Genomic DNA, 18,653 nt, shown 5'->3' with positions numbered 1-18,653 from the left:
GGAGCCTACGCCAGGCAGCGGCATCCTCCGTCTTTAGTATTCGATGGGGTGGGGGATATCGCAAGCGACTCCCTCTGTGGTAGTTCAGGATTGCTGAATACTCGGGGTCAACTGGGTCAGGGTCATCTGCAGTCGGCGTGATGAGTGCTCGGTTATATGCAAATTTTCGAACTGCTCTGTCGGCATACAGGTTACCCGTGATGGCAGCGTGACCCGGTATCCAAATGATGGTTATGATGGTGTTGTCGTCAGTGTCCTCCTTAGGTATTTGGGCTAGGACTTGTGCCGCAGGTCTTGCGATTCTTCCCTGTAGGAAGTTGCGGCAGGCCTGCTGGGAGTCCGTGAGGATCGTCAGTGGTTTTTTTGCGTGTTGACCTTCGCGGATGGCTAACGCGATGGCCAGTTCTTCCGCTTCCGTGATCGTGCAGGGGCGGGTCGATGCACTGGAGGTGACGTGGCCTCGGCGGTCGCATACCACTGCCACTGCGCCCTTTTTATTCGTTCCGTACATAGCGGCGTCCGTAAAACGGGCCGTGGTATCGAACCTGAATGTTTTCTCTATGTATTGGGCCCTTGCTTTCCTCCTTCCGGAGTGTAGGTTAGGGTCCATGTTGCGTGGTATTGGGGCAATGTGATACCTGTCCTGGACGTGACGAGGTATCGTGCAGGTTTCTTGGGTTCGTGTTGTGGCTTTGAAGCCCAAAGTTTGTAGGACCTGCCGGCCCGTGTGAGTCCGCGCAAGTCTCTGTTGTTGTGAGACGTGAAGGGCTTCTGTGAGTTCGCTGAGGGTGTTGTGTAACCCCAGCGCCAATAATTTCTCAGTCGATGTACTCATCGGCAGGCGGAGAGCGGTCTTGAAAGCCATCCTCAAGAGCGTGTCGGCCTGTTTCGTCTCGGATTGTGTGAGATGGTAGTAGGGCAGGCTGTATGTGATTCTGCTCACCACCAGGCTTTTGACCAGTCGGAGTGTGTCCCCTTCCTTCATGCCTCTATTCTTCGATGTTACACGGGATATCATGCGTGATATCGCCTTGACACTGGTTTTGAGGAGCGTAAGGGTGTGTGTAGCACGCTGGTTAGACTGCAGCCACATGCCCAACACCCTGAGCAATGACGTTTCTGGTATGAGGCTCCCGTTGAGGTGTACCTCGATTTTTCGTGTTGGGTCTGTGGGGACTGTGTGGTTACCCCGGCCTCGCCAGACTCGTATGAGTTCAGATTTCTCGGGCGAGCATTGTAGTCCCCGTTGGCTGACGTATTCTTGGATGAGGTCAGCTGCAGTTTGCAGCCGTTCTTCTTTTTCAATAAGGGACCCTGTTGTGGTCCAGAGTGTTATGTCGTCTGCGTAGAAGGCGTGGCGGAGGCCTTCTACGTCCTGCAGTTTTCTTGCGAGGCCGATCATGGCGACATTGAAGAGCGTGGGTGAGATGACTGCTCCTTGTGGTGTGCCCTTGTTGGGAGGGTGGTATACTGCAGTCTGGATCTCCCCAATCTTCAGCTCTGCCGTGCGGTGGCTTAGGAAGCTCTGAACGTACTTGTACGTTCGCTCACCGCAGTTGGTGTTGGCGAGCCCTTCTAGGATTCCTTGGTGGCTGACGTTGTCGAAAGCTCCTTTGATGTCGATTGCTAGGAGGGCATGTTCGCCGCTGCGGGGAACGTTGCTGAGGACTTCTTCCTTGATTTGCAGTAAAACGTCTTGTGTGGACAAGCCTCCGCGGAAACCAAACATGGTGTCTGGCAGGTGCTTGTTGTCTTCTAAGTGTCCCTGTAGTCTCTTGTGTATGATTTTCTCGTACACCTTGCCGAGGCAGGATGTGAGCGAGATTGGTCTCAGATTTTCAATTACCAATTTCTTCCCCGGTTTGGGTATCATGATTATGCGTGCGTGTTTCCACATCGCCGGCACCGTACCTTGTTCCCAGTGTTGGTTGAGAAAGGCCGTGAGCGCGGAGATGGACTTGTCGCTAAGGTTTCTGATCATGGCGTTCGTGATACGGTCCGTGCCCGCCGCTGTGTTACGGGTGGTGGCTGCGATGGCCGCTCTCACCTCGTTTTCTGTGATGGGTTCGTCCAAAAGTGGGTTGGGTTGTCCCATGTATGGTGTTGTACATGGTTGCGTGGGAGCTGGATCTCCATAGCACTTGTTCTTGATGGCGTCGATGAGGTCTTGTTGGCTGCCTGGGTAGGTGTGTAGTAGCCGCTCCAGGGCCTTGTGCCCCTCTCCTTTGGTTTTGGTGGGGTCCAGGATGGCTTTGAGTATGTGCCACGTTTTGGCGGTACCCAGGGTGCCACCGAAGGAGTCGCAGAATCGATACCAGTTCGCCGAGGCGAGTTGCATGGCATATTCTTCTGCTTCCGCTGTTATTTGTGCTATGCGTGTCTTCAGTTTCCTGTTGTACTTCTGTGTTTTCCAACGGCGGGTGAGACCTCGTTTGGCGTCCCACAGGTGTAGTAGGTGGGGATCCACTTCTGGGGTCTCTTCCGTTCTGGCGATTTCCTTTGTATGGTGTTGTTTCTGTCGACGGAGGTTGTCGCACCAGTCTTCCAGGTTCGTGATTGTGTCTGTGTCCTGTTCTTGGGCTTCCCTAATTTTTCGCCAGTCAGTGATTTTGGCTGTGCCGATCTGCCTGCGTAGGCGTCCGGTTTGTAGCGTTATGTTCAGTATGTAGTGATCGCTGCCTAAGTTTTCGAGTGTGTTGAGCCATTCGGCTCGCGTGGTTTGTGTGATGAAGGTGAGGTCGGGAGTGGTGTCGCGTGTTACGCTGTTCCCTTCCCTCGTCGGAGTGTTCGGGTCTGTGATCAGTGTGAGGTGACTCTGTTCCATTAGTGTTTCTAGCTGGAGACCCTTCCAGTCCTGCCTCTGATACCCCCATAGCGTGTTCTGAGCGTTGAAATCGCCCATGATTACCAGAGGGCGATCTTTGGCAAGGCGGAGAGTGTCCCTGAAGAGTTTGTCAATGTTTGCCCGCCTTTGGCTGGGGGGGCAGTAGACGTTTAGAACAAAGGCACTCTTTGTCTGATTGCCTTTGTACACGAATTCTAGGAGTACATGTTGTACGTCTACGTCGTGTATAGATGTGTGTTGTATAGTTGTTATGTTTTTGTCCACGAGTGTGGCTACCTTCCATTTGTCGTCTTGACTTGCGTGGTATTCCTCGTAGCCATGTAGTGTTGGTCGGGTACCGGGCTCTTGTAGGGCTATGACCCCTGGCGGCTTTGAGGATTGAGCGATCAATTGTGTCAGTAGCCCTTTTTTCCTTCGGTACCCACGGCAGTTCCATTGCCAAATTTCTAAGTTTTCTTTGACTTGCTTGTGTGGTCTAGGCATTGTTGGGTGTTGTGGTCGGTGATGTTATGGTCGGTGATGGGTGTTGGTGTCGGTTATGTCCTGCCGCAGGTGTGACTTAGCAGAGGTTCTGTCGTAGTGTTTTTCGCAGTTTTATGGAGTGAAGCTGGCCCTTAAGCTTGCTGTCTACAGCGGCTTCCATGTGCTTGATTGCTGCCTCTGTGCGTTGTAGGGCAGTCTGTGTTATTTGTTCCATCTGGGCGCGCGTAGCATCCATGAAGGCTTGCATCTGGGTTTGAATGGCATCGACATTGGTTTTTAGGTCAATGATGGCCTGGTGTGGTGCCATCTCTTGTGGTTTTTGTGTGAGCTGTATCACTTGTTGTTTGAGTTGTCTGTTTTCTTGTGTTAGTGTTTGTATCTGTGCGCGCATGCTCGCGAGTTCCTGTTCGAATTTCGTGGGCGGTGGCGTCTGTGGTTTTTTATACGAGGGGGAGGCTACTGCTGCCCAGCTTACCTCTTGTTCTTTGGTGTTGGTCCTCTTGGGTGAGGCTGCCTTGGTCTTCCGTTGGTTTTGCTGGGACCCCTTATCTTTGGGCGCCGCTATGATGGGTGTACCCTGCTGCTGTTGCTTGGACGTCGACTGAGATCGCCGTCTGGGCGACCGGAAATGAGGCCGGGGCCGCGAACAGGAGCGGGACCTGGACCTCGGGCTGGAACCGGACCGGGATCTGCAGGTCATCGACAACTCCGAGTAGTCGGAGTCGGAGTCTTCCCGCTCGGAGCTGAACCACCGTGGGCGGGGATGTCGTTGGGTTTTGGGGGCGGTGCTGGAGGCTGGTTTCCCTCGGGGGCGAATGCGCTTTAGTTTATTGTTGCAGTCTTTTGCGGCCGTGAGATGGGCCCCTCCGCACAGGGCGCACTTCGGAACACAAGTGTGACCGGCTTCTGGGTTAGGGTGGTTGCAGGTATTGCACGCGCGAACCGTTGGGTTGGGGCAGACGTCTGGTCGATGTCCGGTGGTTCTGCAGATGGGGCAGAACTGCCTTGTCGGCTGGTAGTCTCGGCAAGGCATCTCCCCTCCGTAGAAGTACACAAATCTAGGCACCTGGGGTCCCTCAAAGTGGAGCAGGGCTGTCTGAGATTGACCAAGCATACGGGCCCGCACGATGCGGACTCCATGTGTGCGGACTCGAAGATTCGCCATAAGCTCTTCTTCGCTGGTGCCTACGTCGATGCCGTGTACGACACCTTTAAGCAGGTCCTCGGGTGTTGATAGATACACCTTCACAGGGTGTGATCGTCCGTGGAACGTGAGGCTCATAATTTTCATGAGGGTGGCCGCCGTACCCTCGTGAGGGGTGCTCACGATGATGATATTCGAGCCGGGTCGCAGGCGGGTGATGAAATCGTCCCCCTTGCAGGTCGGCGCCCCTCCGGTGGCTTGGACGATCGCCCTGGCCACTTGATGGGTCTGTAGTTTTCGAAGTATGAGGCCCGGGGCCGGGCGGATGATGATTTTCATGTCGGTGCGCGGGAGCGGAGGCGCGCGTCGGCGAGGCCTGCTCCTTGCAGTCGCGTCTTCAGAAATGGGTGTTCGGGCTCCACGCTCCTCGCAGGTAGCTGGCGAACTGGGTTTCGCGTCGGTGGCTGACGCCTGGGTTTTCGATGCCGCGGTTTGCCCGACTGGGTCCTGCTTACCCGGGTTTGTTGTTTTTGCAGGCGGCGTTTCCGATGAAGGGAAACGACCGTTTGCCACTGGGATTCTTGATGGTGGAGCTGCTCAGAGAGAACCGCAGACGGCCCGTGCAGGGCCTCGTCAGGCAGGTGTGTCGGGTGACTCTCCGATGCAATTTCCATAGTTTCCGTGGTGGTGGGCTGATGGGCCATGGTGCCTGGGTTTCGGGCGATCGTAGCGTTGCGGGTTGGGTCGCCTCCGCAGCTCACCGACGATGCGGCGGCTGCTTGTGGGTCCCCGGCCTCCCGCACGCCAGCGTTGGGCGTTAGGGCTAACCCTCCTGTCGGCGTGGCCGAACGAATGGGGCGCTCGTTGGTCGTAAAAACTGCGGCTCACCGAAGGTGTGGTTTCGCTGAGTCGCCTTGATGTTTACGAAGATATTCCGCTGATCCCAGCGGCGCCAGGAAATTTTGGGCGCTTGGAAAATTCCAAAAGTCACGGAGCCGATGCGAAGCACGTCTGCACGCCTCGGTCGTCTTCTTCTTCCTCTCTTGGGTTAAGAGGAGCAGCAGAGTTTGAGAATTGCGTCAAACACGGACAGTGTTCGATCGAGCTCTTGGTACGCCCCAGTGGGGAAAATAAAGGGGTGCTTGAAAGCAAATAAGAAAAGCTTTTTTTTTACAAGCGAAAACAAACCCAACGCATTTCTGAGAAAGAAGGGTAAGCAATAAAATGTAGTAAACGTAATCACTGTGTTAATACTACGCATTAAGTATGTTGTTTTAAGACCCAAGTTGGCTTGGGGCCCCACGCTAGTTTTCGATTCTTTGGCCTTGGGTCAACGCGAACGCAAGAACCCAAGACTGGCTGGGGTTCTGCGCATGCGCACTTGTGTCCCTCAATTTGCTCGGGTCCCCAAGCCGCTTGGGGCCCCAATTCTAAAACTCTCTAATATTATGGGTAACTTTCGCGATTTGTATCCGCGATCTTTGAATCAGCCGCATGTAGTGAGCAGGATAGCACTCGCACTATAAACATTTACACATTTCATTTACACGCGGGCCTTTTTTCATTAAGCGCCACTAGTTCTGTCTGTTGTCATACCTCTTGGCAAAGTCCAGCAAGTAAATGTCGCCCAAACAACTCTCATTCGTAATTCCGATAAATGCGCTATACCCCTACTAAGTGGCACTAAGTGGCACTAAGCGCTCTTCGCCTAGGCGAAAAAAAATCGCAGCATATCCACGGGGTGAATGATGATGAGTGGGCGAAGCTCCGGAGGGAATCATCGGATCTCCCGCTTAAGGGGATGCTAGCACAAACGCGTTAGAGACGTGCAGTACTCTCTAGTAAGGGGGAGCGGCCACAGCGTCTTACGCAGCCATTTACACATGCCGGAACGTGCACCGCGTTTGCCGACGCCATCACATGACTGCTGAGAGAGTATACCCCCCGTATTCATAAACGCTCCTCGACTTGAACTTGACTTGCCACCGCCTTGGGCAGCGCGTTCGAAACGCGTTGAAGGTAAGGCGGAGAGGCCACAGCGTCTTACACCAGCTTCTTACACGGGCCGTAACGCGCTAGCACAAACGCGTTAGAAACGCGCTAGAAACGCGGCCTTTCGTTAATGTTGGGTATTTATTGCCATCGTGGTGCTTGTGTCTATGTGTGCTTCGTGGCGTAGTGGGCTAACGCCGCGCGCTCGGAAGCGAGGGGTCCCTGGTTCGATTCCGCGCTACGGACACAACTTCGGAATTTTTTTTCTCATTTTTCTCAGACTGGTTACACACTACTACTACGACGAGGGACGAACGGGTGCCGCCTTAAGGAGCTTCGCCCCTAAAAGGCAACGTCGCGAGCATGAGCTATACTTAGCCTTGGCTTTTTAAAGCGAAAGCTTTACTAACCTAGTCAAGCCGAGTTTCGCCGTCGGTGACTCGCCACGTGACTCGCCGCGCCGAGCTCCGCCACGCGCGCTAGCCGCCGCCGGCTTGGCGCATGCGCTCTCTGCAGCTGGGTCACCGTTACTTGCCACGCGCCTGGCTGACAGGAGCGCCGCGCTCGCCTAGTCAGTGCGAGCTTGGCCATGGATGAAAGCGAGGCCGGGCCGTCTTCTCTGAGCGTTGCGCGGGAGCGGGAGGCTTTGAGCCGTCGTCGGCTAGTGGAGTCTGACCACCCCGCGGATATCGCCCGGCGAGCTGCTTCACTGGAGAGGGCCCAGAATGCCAAGCGCGCGAAGCTAGCGTCGGAGACTGAGGAAGAGCGAGCCGTTCGGCTTGCAAAACGCTCGGGCTTGTCAGCTTACAATTTACACCTGGCTTAATGATGAGTGTATTATACCTGAGTATAAAAATTAGATAAATCAAAGGAAAACCAAGCTTTCGCTTTGCGTATCCAGGGCTAGCTGAGCTAAACCGCAGCCATTTTTTTGCAACATGAGCAACGACCGTCAAAAAAAACATAACTTCAATTCCCATAATGCGTGCAGTTTTTCTTGTTCACACGATAGTTTCCGTGTTGCACTGAGATATAGGCACACACCACAAGCTACATTTTATGGGACACCTTATAACTGACAAGCGAAACACGATAGGCCCTTGTTATCACCACTTCGTCCAAAATTTGCTCGACGGCGTAAGCTAAGGGCACCACAGATGCCCTTCTTGACGCTCCCGCAGCGAAAAGCGTGTTTCGCGTCGGGCAGTTTCTGCAAACCATGCATGCGCAAGTCTACAGGTTACCCTTTCCCATCCAGTCGACGCGCTGCTTGCCACCGCGCGATCTCTTGTTTTCGGTGAGACATTATTTGGTACAATGAATGCTCAGTGGCGTCCGGGAGGAACGCGGTATACTCGTGATAATCGCGTTCAAAGTAGCACTCTTCCCGCATACTTTTCTGACCACAGCAAACACCATTCAGTGCTATTAGAGTCGCCTGCTTCTGAAAAAGCACGGTCTTTCATCTGAAGCTCTGAGGAGGCTTAGCCGGCGCTATCTGCCCGAACGGTGATCTACTGCCACGTGATGGCCGTTACCGCGTGATAGGTTAGACCCACTGCGAATGAGCGCAGTATTAACAGAGTCCAGCATTAAATTATTGATGCGGTGAAGACGTATGCTTTTGGTTGCTCGGAACAGACACTGAATGGACGCAGCTTCCACGTGCGACCGTTTCGCGTTTTCCCAGACGCGGGATGGGAAAGCCGCAAAATAAGTAAACTTTTACACTCAGCGGTCTTATTTAACTGTTGCTAATAAGCTGTTTGTGTTCTCTTCCCCAGCCTCAACCAACGTGAATTAAAACGCGGGACTCTTTTCAGAAGCGCTTTGCCTCCGTAGCGCTGCCTTCATTACTACAGAAAGTTGGCCGTGAGTATAGCACATCGCGAACACATCACCAGAGCTAATGCAGTGGTGCCAACTGTCAGCTGGAAGTCAAACAATTTTTTAGGGTTCAGTGCCCTCTTTGTAGGCCTAGCAGCGATAAAAAAGAGCCCATCTCAATATTAAGGGCAAGACATGCCGATTGCTTTGGCCTTAGCGTGATACTACACAACTCGATGGCTTATTTCATCCTTTTGCTGTCAGGGCACAGAGCCAGTTAGCAAGTGCCAATTCGGATCGAAGAGGGAAGTCTGGGTGCTGCCATGTTGTTGCGCAATCACAGTTGCTGGCGGTATCCGCCACAAATTCACCGTATATACTGGGAGATTTAACGCCGAATGTATATCCTATTTAAGACGCCTATGCGCAGAGGGCATAACCTATCATGTGTAATGCAATGCTTAAGCGTTATGATTCAGCCAATAATCAGGCCAGTGCTGCCCTATCCTGTGTAAATCCCGTGCCTTCGGCAGCACTCCAAGTTACTTGCGAGTAGGAGCATAGAAAGACTTTTAATACGTAACATTCTTTGGCGAGTGCCTTAGCAATTTTGTTAGAAAAATCGTGTCTTGATGCAAAGAGCGTGACACCTTTCCCATAGGAATACATAGGGCTCCATAGAAAATGCAGCAACACCCCAACTAAATTTCGACCTCTGGGTGATTTAGGGGCCCTTTAAGGGGGTATGAGCGTGACATGAGCAACTGACGCTGACGCATGAGCAACATGAGCAACTGACGACGTGTCGTAACGCGTTTGAGCAACGCCGCCACGAACGTGCTCTGGAAAGGGCTCGTCGTCAACGTGCCGATTATACCGTGAGGGCTTCCAAAGCCCAGGCAAAACGTCAGCGATGAGCCGTGGACCCAAATTTGAAGGAGCGCGATGTTGAGACCAAACGTCAGTGAAGAAGCATCGACCGCGAGTTGTGGGAGCACGATGTTGAGGCCAAACGTCAACCTCATCTTGCCCTTCAGGAACCCGGCAACGGTGGCGCACGCCTCGGCAACGCTAGCGCCAACTTTCCCGGTGTGGCGGCCAGGTTTCAACGCGATTTTCTCAACCTGGCATGTTGATAGACATGTTCGGTCGGGTGATGCTCGAACGACGATACGCCCATTGTCATCGTGGGGGCAATATTTACTACAGCGGACCCACCACAGTCACAGCTATGCTGGCTTCCATGTTTGCAGTTGTGGAAGGGCTCTGAATTTTTCTTTCTCTTTATTGTTTCTTCATGTTCACGCACGTATGTGTTTCGCTCTCGAGTATAATGCCCGATCGACCATTACAGGAGCAACAGCGCTTGATGGGCATCGACGACCCTTCGTACTGGGCGGGCCACTTCACCGCTCAGATGGCATTCCACCTGGTCGAGTCGCTAGTTTGCGTCGTGCTCATCGTGGCCGAGTACTTGGGCGACACCGATTCATCGCTCGTGCTCGTCACGCTGCTCACGTTCGGTTGCCAGCAGTTCCTGTGCGCCACTTTCGTCGCTTATGCGACGAATTCCGGTGAGCAATCACTGTGCGATGCTTCCTAGTGCTCCAAGAACCCCCGCGAGGAACGGCGGTAAACTCCGTGGCGCCTGAAAAACTTGGATAAAGTGGAAGCACCTGAAAGCATTCATGGCTTTACTGATCCGTCATTCACTCAAATGGAGGCGCTAAAAGAGTACTTTCGTGGCTTTCTAGACTTTGTTTTTGTTTCTTGCCGAAAATGAAAGTGACCTCGTAATGATAGAAGCTGTATTGGGAAGTCTCATAGCAGGCAAAATAATTTACTTGCATAAGAAGTTGTCTTCGAACCACTTTCGGTTCTGTTTACCGGAAACATGCGTGTCGTGACGTCATGACGCAGAAGGGGTCACGTGGGAGCAGGACGTCGCTCGGTCGTCCTTAGTACTGTTCATTGCACGGCCCTCTGTAGCAGCACAGCAGACTACCGAGCGAGTTGGAGCGAGTGCCAAAACGTCACGATGTTCCCGTGCCAAGTGCACATGACGTCATGGCACATAGGCCTCCTGGGAAATGAAACCGAAACTGGATCATAAAAAAAGTCTTTATATAGCGAACTTTTTAATCCGCTTGGAGGCTTTTCACTATTGTTTTTAGTGTTTATAGGCCTATAGGACCCCCAGTTAACGCAAGAAATGAAAAGCCGAGAATGCCACCTCACTCGACCGGAGGGTGCAGTTGTATCGTGCGTACAACTGTTCGCTCGTTCGAACTTTTGGTCATAGACCCACCACCTTCGCTTATAAGATGCTCGCTATAGTATTTGCCGGTGCTTATTGCTACGAGCCGCTCTGGCGAACGAACTGTTAATACGGTCCTTAAGTCAATATTGAGAAGCAATGCCATACAATATGACAATTCGTAAGAACAAATGGCCTGCAATCGTTTATAGGGGACAGGTTACTAGCGAAGCCGGCCGCGGGAAATGAGGAACACTTACGCACTAAAAGCTGGCGTTCCGTTAACCGTTGCACGCAATGACAAAGCACGCGTGCTCAGGGGACTCTCGGTGTAATTGTTGGTCAGAATGCTGGAAAGCATTACGAAAGTGAGAGCACGCACACAAGGCTGTGATCTAGAATAAAATATACCACGTGGTAGTCACGTCGCTTACGTGCTTTCAGTGTTGCGACAAACGTCGCTTGTCCAACTTTTCATGGCTTACCAAAAACATATTGTTCGTGGCGAAAAGTAGAACAATATGAAGCAGAAGAACGGGAAAAAAAGGGAAACAGGGGAGCGCCAACTACCATCTGTTCAATTAGCAGACAGATAAAAAAGTCGAAGTTTCGCCCGAAAGGCGACGCATCGATTGCGATAGCAAATTAGTAGAGAGATATATGGAGCAATGATAGTAGTTTAATTGGCCGTATAATGTAGTAAAGATTCTATCGCCAATTATATATATATATATATATATACATATAATATCGTGATATCGCCGATTAATAAACCCTTACAATATATGTATGCCATTGGAATTTATACGGAACCTTGCGGCGACAACGACGGCAAAAATGCGCTTGGAGTGTCGATATAATTGCTATCGCAATAAAAAATTATACCTCCCTTCCACTCCGTGAAGATGGTCGAACAGCCCAGCTGTGTTAGTTACACCGAGTGTTACATGCGCATGTGTCGCACGTGATGCAATTGCGTAAACCCAAGTAAACACAGATCTGCAACACGAACTTCTAATATATTGAAACGTTGCGAGGCGAGAAGAGGTAGCGACTTCCGACGCTACTCGACGAGTGCCCATTCTCTGGTCGAAACCTGCCCAGCCGCCGCCAGAGGCGCCGTCTGCAGTCACGGACACTACGCGCGTTCGGCGCGAACGCGGGGAAACGCGGACGGCGTCAGTAGCTGCTCTGCGCGTTATCCCAAAGAGCGCGCCGCAAAGGGGATGCCAATAAATCATCATCATCATCATCATCATTCTCTTATACCCATCGCCTCTCCTCCTAGCGCTCAGCCCGGCCTCTCATTGGTCGCTTCCTCCCCCAGCGCGCCTCTCCTCCTCTGCTGGTCACGTGACCTGCCCTCTCCCGGCGCGGCTCTCATCCTCTCGTGGTCCCGTGACCTGCGCGACACCGGCGCACGGATGGAAGGCGCACCCTCGACCTGCAACTGCTCCGCTGTTAAAAACGACGAAGACTTCCACGCATCTACAGTGCAGAGGATGTCTTACGTAGAAATACATCACAAAATCATTGTCTCGCAAAAGCACCTTTCCGAAGAAAACAACGCCATCGATATATCACTAACACAAGCTCATCTTTTTTTCTGATTTGTGAAGCTTTCGTGAAGCGGTTAATCAAATTCTATAAATGTGCCGATTTCATTCCTCTTTCTTTGGCGTAAATGAAACTGGCGCACTCGTATGTGCTCTCGTGCACCCGTGCTAGCCAATGTGACACGCGGCGATCATCTCAAAGAGCTAGTTGATGTTTTCAAGATAAAAGTATATATCAAAGAGCTTGTTGGCGTCATCAATACAGACAAATATCAAAGAGCTAGTTGGCGTTATGAAGATAGCAGTATATATGAAAGAGCTAGTTGGTGTTATCCAGATAGACGTCTATATGAAATAGCTAGTTGGCGTTATCCAGATAGAAGTCTATATGAAATAGTTAGTTGGCGTTATCAAAATAGAAGTATATCAAAGAGTTAGTAGGCGTTATCAAGATAGACGTATATCAAAGAGCTAGTTGGCGTTTTCAAGATAAAAGTATATATGAAACAGCTAGTTGGCGTTATGAAGATAGAAGTATATATGAAAGAGCTAGTTGGCATCATTCACATAGACGTCTATATGAAATAGCTAGTTTTCGTTATCAAGATAGAAGTATATCAAAGAGTCACTTGGCGTTATCAAGATACAAGTATATATGAAAGAGCTAGTTAGTGTTATCAAGATACAAGTATATATCAAAGATCTAGTTGGCGTTATCAAGACAGAATTATATGTGTGATTGTGACCCACTGGTTAGAGCGTCGGGCTGTACTAGGAGACAGGGATTACATCTCCTCCATCGGGCAAGCAATTTAATTTTCGTTGAGTGTGCGCTATTCAGCAAGACAGCAGCAGCACCCAGTAGCCACGGTAAGGAAACTTTGGAAGGGTTCGCAAAGAAAAATTTCCTTTAAAATTGCTGCCGAATGTGACCATACCTTGAAAGCGAAGCAATAGTTTCTATATTGCATCAGGTGGCTGGCTCGGTTGGTGAGCGATGCAGAGAGAGCGAATGGAGTCAGAGGAGGTTGCCTTGCCGATGCTGAGGTCCTGAGGTCATTTTCCATCGGAATTTCTTGGTTGCTTTCGCCGTCCGTCACGTGGAAGAAGGCCCGCATTGCTGTGACCAATCAGGAATCAAACAACGCATTCAGGCGCGAGCGGCGGGCGAGGCTTGAAGATTAGGTCATCTCAGACTTCGCTGTGTGCAGTGTAATCTGGTAAAGGCTCGACATATGCCGTCACGCCGGTAATTTCTCAATATGACTCAACGGACACGTTGCCTCATCGTGATGACACTTTGCGAACCTCTAACGAGGCTAGATATCCAGTTAACCGCGAAATGCTTCACGTAACACTTGTCCACGGAATGCGCATTGGATGTCCCATTCACACTTCGCCGCCGCTGCTATGACAGTGTAGTTTCTTGCAAACCCTCGACGGCGTAAAGATTCTGCAATAGTAATTTAAACTGGGCCCAGTAGCTTACAACGTTCACAAATGCTCGCAGAGTGGTGGGGACCCGTCGCTGGAAGTCGTGGTGTTCGCCGCGCTGCCAGCGTGGGTCGCCGACGCGGTGCGACCCTCGGGCTCAGTGGCCGAGTTCGTGAGGCTGAACAGGCGCCGGCTGATGCTCTCCTCTTTCGTGCCCAGCGTGGGTGCATATCACACCTTCACTATTCTGGGCATTCAGAACGACTTCCACGGTGAGTGACGGCCCGGGTGCGTGACTCTTAGAAGCGAGAATATATAGTAAACAGTGTTTGTTGTACCTCGAGGTCTTTCGCGCGGTGCTACATGAAGGCGTATCATTGAAACTGCGAAGATAAAACTCTGACGAGCGAATCGGTTGGCAAAGTACTATTGTGCATGCATCATTCGAAACAGCCAATGAACAGTTCATAAACACCTTGTCATGCCACGGTTTCGGCGAGATGAAGAAAAGGTCGATGAATATTTGAATGAAATGCCAAGGTGGCGCTGAGACGAAGTTGAAGAGGACGATGGAATCAGGGCGCCTAGTGCACAACCCAGTTACTGCATTTTCGAACAATCATTTTCAGACAATCTGCGTATAAACACGCCTCATCCGAAATGATACATATTTCAGCGACGAATATAAACACGAGATGCACGAGAATAGAAAAGTAATGCAGAATGCACATCTATAAACATAAACGGCACACTCATGGACTCAAGCTGGTCTCTCTCTTACTGTCTCATCGCCGTGCTAGCTGACGAGTTTCACATAAGTGAAAGCCATAAACCTCCTTGTGGAGCGACAGACCTGATGCGGCGTCGACCCCAGCTGCTCCGGGACATCAACTGGGGTACTACGAGCGGACAAGTTATGACAAAGACATCAAGAGAATAGGAATGTAAGGCTCGCTGATAAGAAAAACTCCGACTGCAATTACAATATTCAGAAGGTGCTAGCTACGAAAGCCAAAGGGCTATTGGTTTCTAAATAAAAAAAGAGAATGAGAGAAAATGACGTTAGCATATTTACTTATAATGCGTCAGTACCCGGAACTTAATTTCCAAACATTTCAACTAGGCAGCTGTCATGAGTAAGACGCCGGCGGCGCCATAAAAGAAGACAAGGACGATGTGAGCGGAGCGTTCGGAACGGCACGAGCTCTCGAGGCGCGTGAGCCGAGGCGTGATCGAAGGAGAAACGGCGTTGTCTGAGCATTATCGACGTGGCTCCGGGCCAGGAAGGTCGCATCGCCAGCTCCGCACTGGCGACGGGAGACTTGGGGGTCTGGCTGAGTCCGTGACGTTGGCCGTCCAAGGCGTGGCCGGCGACCTCGGCAAGTTCGGGCGAGGCTCCTGGACGAGCTGCAGCTTCTCACGGCAGGACCAGGCACCCCAGAGAGGCTCCCCCTTCTACGGCAGACCGGCACGTTCGATGGTCCCCGGAACGCCACGTCGGCTCTCGGGAAAGGACCGAGACGGAAGCGGCGACCGAGCACGTCGCTAGGCCTAACCCGTCACCTCTCCCGGCCACGTCAGCAGCAGCGACCGGGTTATCCAGGCTCCCGAGAATTACTCAATTGATGTAAGACTAGCGGTGTTTGATTCTCCTCGGGACGCCACGTCGGCACTCTTGAAGAGGTTGCGACGCGTCCCGACGCTAGGCCTAGGCAGGCAGGCCTAAGCTACGGCGACCACCATTGCTGACGAGCTCATCTCCGACCAAGTACCGGCGAGCTCCCTACTGGTAAAGAGACGACGCGCCGACAACAAGGCAAAAGCGACTATAGCATCAACGAGTACACCTACTGCTGGAGAAAAGGGACCGACGAGCTTCGGACTCGGACAAACGTGCAACGACGAACGCAGCAAGGTGACTCTTGATTTGTAGCGTCTCAGAGACAAGACAGGGTTGCCTGACTTTGAAGAGTTAGCCGCCACGGACGCGCATAGACGCCAAGTAGAATGTTTTGTACATTAGGCTTTGTACTTTAGTTTGTATTTTTATTAGTATTTCTTCCCGTAGTGTGCTTAGGTGTGCTTGATTTTTAGTTTTGGTTTTGAGTGTGCGTGTTATTAAAAAATCTGTTTGCTGTGTCGCCATCCGTCTTCCTTCTCCATCTCTTTTAACACCCGCTCGCCCCCGAGATCGGTGACGCAAAAAACATCACAGCAGCTTGGTAGCCAACAGGGACAACCGCACATTATGAAAAAGGAGGCGAAATGCTCACATTCAAGTAACCTAGCAGAAATGGCTAGGGGGGACCGTCAATGTGTGAGTGTGCCATTTATTGCCTTGTCAAGCAAGAAAAGTGTACAATCATTGCATTCTACCGGTGCTAACATACGGGGCAGAAACTTGGAGGTTAACAAAGAAGCTCGAGAACAAGTTAAGGACCGCACAAAGAGCAATGGAACGAAAAATCTTAGGAGTAACGTTAAGAGACAGGAAGAGAGCGGTGTGGATCAGAGAACAAACGGGGGTAGACGATATTCTAGTTGACATTAAGTGGAAGAAATGGAGCTGGGCAGGCCATGTAATGCGTAGGATGGATAACCGGTGGACCATTAGGGTTACAGAATGGATACCAAGAGAAGGGAAGCGCAGTCGAGGACGGCAGAAAGTCAGGTGGGATGATGAGGTTAGGAAATTCGCAGGCGCAAGTTGGAATACGCTAGCGCAAGACAGGGGTAATTGGAGGTCGCAGGGAGAGGCCTTCGTCCTGCAGTGGACATAAATATAGGCTGATGATGATGATGAAGATGAAGCAAGGAATTACGCTATCTAGCTGTCACATGTGTAGGTGATGGCTGACAGATTTAAGCAGGTTACTTGAATTCAAAATTTTTTCCCGTCTTCATAACGTGCGGTTGTCCTTGTTGGTTTGTTCTTGGGTCGTTTTCGTTCGCCCATTATGCAATTGTAATATGGCTTATGTGCATGGCTTTTTATGCCCAAATTGTACTGTATAAGAAATAAAGCTTTAGTTGGAAGTTAGCGCTTGTGTATCTCTTTTCCCTTCTGTCTCGTCCTTTGTTTACGCGTTACGAAGTTACACCAAGAGACCAGATTTGCCGATGGCGGAGACAGTCCGGGGGAGGGGGGGGGGGGGGGGGTATTCAGTAAGAGTCCACCTAGTGGACTGTCCACTTCGGCTGTCACCATTGGCTGCCGCTTCAGGAGCGCGAAGGTGCCCGCCAGTCTCCTTCACGCTCGTGAAGCGGGAGCCAATGGCGACAGCCAAAGTGGACAGTCCACTAGGTGGACTCTTACAGAATACTCCCCAAAGTGTATTCCGCAATTTGGGCAACTTTCGACAATATTGGTGATCATTACGCCCCCTACCATTAACTTCATCTACTCTACGACAAATTTTCGCTTCTTGTGCGCGCCTCTGAAGTCACCCGTCAGACACCATTGCCTCGTGTGAGCCCTACTTAGTCCATGCGAATCGCTTTATTTCGAAAAACGGCCCGTACGGCAGCTTTGTCTCAATATATCTTTGTCTACAGCAGTGCACCCTTTACAGGGAGATAGTGCAACGTGGCTAATTTTCGAATATACTGGCGATAATTACACCCCGACCGTTAATTTTACCTGTCTTGCGACTAATTGTCGCTTCTTGTAGGCACCACCAAATCCTCCTTCCAGACACCATTGCCTCGCGTGAGTCCTGCTTAGTCCAAGCGAACTCACTCCATTTCCATAAAGTGTGCCGTGCGGCACCTTTGCCTCAACATGTCAATATCTACGGGGGTGCACCCTTTACAGGGGTATAGTGCAATATGGTAAATGTCCCACTGTTGGCAATAATTACGCCCTTTCATTAATTTTACCCGCTTTGCCACTAATTGACAATTCTTTTAGGCACCGCCAAATCCTCCTTCCAGACACCATTGCCTCGCGTGAGTCCTGCTTAGTCCAAGCGAACTCACTCCATTTCCATAAAGTGTGCCGTGCGGCGCCTTTGCCTCAACATGTCAATATCAACGGCGGTGCACCCTTTACGGGGGTATAGTGCAATATGGTAAATGTCCCACTGTTGCCAATAATTACGCCCTTTCATTAATTTTACCTGCTTTGCGACTAATTGACAATTCTTTTAGGCACCGCCAAATCCTCCTTCCAGACACCATTGCCTCGCGTGAGTCCTGCTTAGTCCAAGCGAACTCACTCCATTTCCATAAAGTGTGCCGTGCGGCACCTTTGCCTCAACATGTCAATATCTACGGGGGTGCACCCTTTACAGGGGTATAGTGCAATATGGTAAATGTCCCACTGTTGGCAATAATTACGCCCTTTCATTAATTTTACCTGCTTTGCGACTAATTGTCGATTCTTTTAGGCACCGCCAAATCCTCCTTCCAGACATCATTGCCTCGCGTGAGTCCTGCTTAGTCCAAGCGAACTCACTCCATTTCCATAAAGTGTGCCGTGCGGCGCCTTTGCCTCAACATGTCAATATCAACGGCGGTGCACCCTTTACAGGGGTATAGTGCAATATGGTAAATGTCCCACTGTTGGCAATAATTACGCCCTTTCATTAATTTTACCTGCTTTGCCACTAATTGACAATTCTTTTAGGCACCGCCAAATCCTCCTTCCAGACACCATTGCCTCGCGTGAGTCCTGCTTAGTCCAAGCGAACTCACTCCATTTCCATAAAGTGTGCCGTGCGGCACCTTTGCCTCAACATGTCAATATCTACGGGGGTGCACCCTTTACAGGGGTATAGTGCAATATGGTAAATGTCCCACTGTTGGCAATAATTACGCCCTCTCATTAATTTTACCTGCTTTGCCACTAATTGACAATTCTTTTAGGCACCGCCAAATCCTCCTTCCAGACACCATTGCCTCGCGTGAGTCCTGCTTAGTCCAAGCGAACTCACTCCATTTCCATAAAGTGTGCCGTGCGGCACCTTTGCCTCAACATGTCAATATCTACGGGGGTGCACCCTTTACAGGGGTATAGTGCAATATGGTAAATGTCCCACTGTTGGCAATAATTACGCCCTTTCATTAATTTTACCTGCTTTGCCACTAATTGACAATTCTTTTAGGCACCGCCAA

Source organism: Dermacentor silvarum, chromosome 11 (assembly GCF_013339745.2).
Source record: "Dermacentor silvarum isolate Dsil-2018 chromosome 11, BIME_Dsil_1.4, whole genome shotgun sequence".
NCBI lineage: Eukaryota > Metazoa > Arthropoda > Arachnida > Ixodida > Ixodidae > Dermacentor > Dermacentor silvarum.
This window is presented reverse-complemented; position numbering follows the sequence as displayed.